This window comes from Urocitellus parryii, chromosome 9, assembly GCF_045843805.1.
Source record: "Urocitellus parryii isolate mUroPar1 chromosome 9, mUroPar1.hap1, whole genome shotgun sequence".
NCBI classification, from domain to species: Eukaryota; Metazoa; Chordata; class Mammalia; order Rodentia; family Sciuridae; genus Urocitellus; species Urocitellus parryii.
The window spans coordinates 104,435,810-104,440,079 of record NC_135539.1 but is presented as its reverse complement, the minus strand read 5'-3'; the positions used below and the strand labels follow the sequence as shown (position 1 = coordinate 104,440,079).

The following is a 4,270-nucleotide window of genomic DNA, read 5'->3' as shown; positions in this document are numbered from 1 at the left end:
GAGCTTCCTTTCTGTCTGAATGAAAGTCTTGACAGCTCATAGCATTTCCATCATTTGGCTACCCATCACCTCTCTAAGCTCATCTTCTCCTTCCATTCTCTCTTCTACTGTCTGTCACTCAAATCTAGCCACACTGGCTTCCTTGTCATTCCCTGAACTACCTCATAGCATTTACCACTTGTCGGGTATATACAAACCTCAGGATCTTTGCACGTGCTTTTCCTTCTAGCCTGGAACACTTTCCCCAGGTATCATCATGGGTTGTTCACCTCCTTCAGTCTTGTCTCTATCCATGTTACCTTCTCATAGTGAATTTTTCCAGCCAACCTAACAGGCAAACTTCTGCAAGATTATGTCACATTGGTCCAAGTCACCATCAGGTATCACCTGGATTATTGTAGTAGTTTTCTAACTAATCCCACTTCAGTGCTTTAGTTTTTCTCCTTAATACTTATCATCACTCATAAATTGTGTTATTTTATTTCCTCAGGCTGACATAAAGACCTAACACAAACTATGGAACTTAAACCAACAGAAATTTATTCTCCTAAAGTTCAGGAAGACACAAGTCCAAAATCAAGGTGCCAATAGTTTTGATTTTTTTTCTGGAGTCCCTGGGGCAGAATCCATTCCTGGCGTCCAGTGGCTGCAGCAATCAGTGGTATTCTTTGATTTAAAATGGAATCACTCTAAGTCCTGCCCCCATGATTTTCTTCTTGCTCCTCTCTGTCTTTGCATTCAAACTTCCTTCTTTTATTTTTAAACATTTATTTTTTAGTTGTAGGTGGACACAATACCTTCATTTTATTTTTAAGGGGTGCTGAGGATGGAACCCAGGGGCTCATGCATGCGAGGCGAGCGCTCTACCACTGAGCCACAACCACAGCCCATCAAATTTCCTTCTTTTAAAGACACTAGTTATGTTCGATTGAAGCCCCACCATCATCCAGCATGATCCGGTCTTAACTTGGTTATATCTGTAAAGATGCTCTTTCTAAATCATGCCACATTTGCAGGTCCCAGGTGATGGAGAAAGATTGGATGGTAATATTAAGCCCAGTGCACTTATAAGTTAACCTTATTTATCGACTCTCTCTCTTTCCAATGGAAATCCATGAGAACTTATTTCCTTGCTGCATCTCACATGCATACAATATTCTGAGACTCATGATCAGATTCAGTATTTTTCGCTAAACAAATACTCCTTTTGGTTAGTTGAGCTATAGTTATAGATACCTAGATAATACAGTAGCTGATGATTACTGTGTTACAAAGGGAGTCATTTTTCTAAGAATTATAGCTTATGGGCTAGGAGTCTAACCATAATATTTTGGTCTTTGATTTTCCCTTTCATATCTACCCACAGATTTTGGCCTAGCCTCTGAGCACCTCAGAAACTATAAAACAGAAAATAATACTTGTTGTAAAAGACTCTCTGAGCCCCTGGAAGAAAAGCACCACATCCACGAAGGACTATTCTTTTTAAGCCAGTTCTAATGTCATTGGATGACAGAGGGCACTTAAGAAACTTTTGATGTGCTTCTGTCTTCTCTAAATTCCCTGGACATTAGAAAATCAAATAAAACAGCCCAAGAAAAATATTTCCAAAGAAAGCAAATAAAAACCCCCTACATACTTTGACGTCAGAGCAGTGCTTTGTTCACATCTAATACTAGTGTGTAAACTGGTGCTGATCAGTCAACTGTGGTTAAATTAACAGATAAAATATGCGACCTCCTATCTCTGGAGGACCTTCCTATTCTGTTCAGAGATTGCAACTCTAAATCATGGGACTTTTCTCTCAACTAATGGAAATGCATTATTTGATCAGCAAAAGTTGGTGCCACTCAAACAATTTTTGAAAGACACTCACTTAAAAATTTTTGGTATTGGGGATTGAGCCCAGAGCCTTGGACATGCTAAGCATACTCTCTACCACTGAGCTATATTCCCAGACATACATTTATTTATTTATTTATTGAGACAGAATCTTGCTGTGTTGCCCAGGCTGGCCTTGAACTCCTAAGTTCCTTCACCAGCATCTCCAGTAGCTAGAGCTGACTACAGGCACATGCTATCATGTTGAGCTCTCATTTTTTATTTACATAAAGCTCATTTAATCCGGTTTAGTGGTGAGTTCTTTAGCCTTTGCCTTTTGCAGCTTGACACTGTGAGCCAGAAGCTTTGGATTCAGGACATTGCTTCCCCAGGGGCTGCAGATCTCATGGCATCTGCCACTGTAATTGGTCCTGATAGCTTCTACCTGCTGAGTCAGAGCTCCTTTGTCTTCCAAGTTAACCTGTGTGAAGGTAAGGTGTTGCATGCCTTCCAGAGGACTAGATGTCCCAGCCGGGCCTTTCCCTGGATGATATAGTAGAGGACCTCCATCTTCTGAAACAGGGCAGGCAGGAAGACAACCAGCTTGAAGGGATCCATGTCAAGTGGAGTCACCACCAACTGAACCTTCTTGTTCTTCACCAAGGTGGTTGACAGGAAGTCTCTCTGTGGGACATCCCTATCATGGGCAGTATAGGTCTATGGCTTCTGCTTCTTCTCTTGCTTTATCTCTGGTTTGGGTAGCTGGCAGCCTCAAGCCTGCGTGCACTGGTTAATCACAGGACACATTTTCAGCAGCACATAGGGAATAGCCCTGTGCACTGCAGCTGGATGAAGTGGGGCCACTGGATGAAGCAACTGAGGTTCCTTTGGGGCTGGTGTCATGTTTCTCCAGTGCCAAAATTTAGACTTTTTTCAAGCAGAGAATATTTAATTTCTTGGCCCTCTGCTTCTTTATGACAGCAGGGCTGGGGCCACCTTCTTCCTTTGGCCTTCTTTCATGTCTTGCGTGGCTGGAGGAGGGAGACAGACAGAGAGAGAGAGGAAGGAGAATGGTAGAAATTGCCTGAGAGAGGACCTGCTGTTTAAAAATTAAATGGTTTGGCCAATTTCACTCCCCAGTTTGAATTTACCAAATTATTTTGTGTGCACGTTCAAATGTGTAATAATAACTCCTACAATTACGTACAATTATAATATACCAATAAAAAATTTCATGGTACTTTTTACTTTTGTAAAAATACTCGTTTCAGTTGATTACTTAGCATCATCATTAGATCCCCATTTGAAAGAACAGAATTCTGCTGATGGTGTCAGTTTCACTCTATAACTGAGTTCATTGTTGAAGTTGTGGGTCATTCACCTGAGTTGAGATTTCTTGCCATGGTTTATATTAAAACTATGGTTAGCATGGAATGGTGCCCTGCCAGTGGGCTGCCCTGCTGAAGATTAAATGCTTTCTTTTACTCTGGTGAGAGATTGCTATAATTTAAAGTGTGTTTTCCCTCCACCCCCTCCAGATTCATATGTTGAAGCCCCAACTCACTTCAGAATGTGACCTTAGTGGGAAATAATGTCTTTTCAGATGTGATTGTCTATGTTGAGATGAGGTCCTTTGGGTGGGCCCTAACGCCAATGTGACTAATGTTCTTATGGAAAGTGCAGATTTGGATACACACAGGAGAATGCTGAGAGAAGTAGTTGGGGCAGAGTGATGCACCTGTGAGCCAGAGTATCAAAGATTGCTAATGAACCATAGGAATCCAGAGCAGAGTTGTGGAACAGATCCTTCTTACAGCCCTCAAAAGGAACCATCTATGGTGATATGGTGACCATAATTTAGGACTTCTAGCCTCATCTTGAGCTCAGACTCATAGCCTCTAGAATTATGAGAAAATAAATATCTATGGCTGAAACCATCCAGGCTTTGGCATGTCTTCTCTCGCAAACCACTACACCTTGGGAGGCACTTGGGTGGGACCCTTCGATGTGGCTTCTGACGGGCTGTCTTCACAGTGTCTTTGCATCTGACCGGAAGACTCCTGATTCCTTTCCCCTCTGAAACTCCCCTTCTCGCCTCTCCCTGTTTCTATGCTCTGCAGTTGTGGGGAACTCCAGGTCCTCACCCTTCAGAATCCTCTAGTCACCTGCAGCCAGTTATGTGATGTCAGTCTCTCCTTTTCCAAAACTCCAAGTTCTATGACTGGTTCTTTTGGGGTCTTCCTCATTCAGCTGGGAAAGAGACCAAAGCACCTAAATGAAGGGAAAAGGAAATACCACCACACTTTCTATGAATTCTCTGCAAAGACCCTCCTCTCTCCATCCATTTGGGTGACAAATATTTATTAATTGCCAGGTCCCCTATCCTAGACACAATAGTGAACAAAACTAAGCTGCTTTCTTATATTCTAGAGGAGGATATAAAATATGAAAT

At 42.0% G+C, this 4,270-nt stretch overlaps 1 pseudogene; it reads right to left on the bottom strand.

The window, feature by feature from the left end:
- Positions 1-2,116: 2,116 nt before the first annotated feature.
- On the bottom strand, positions 2,117-3,651 carry LOC113182199 (large ribosomal subunit protein eL8 pseudogene; annotated as a pseudogene).
- Between the last annotated feature and the right edge of the window lie 619 nt (positions 3,652-4,270).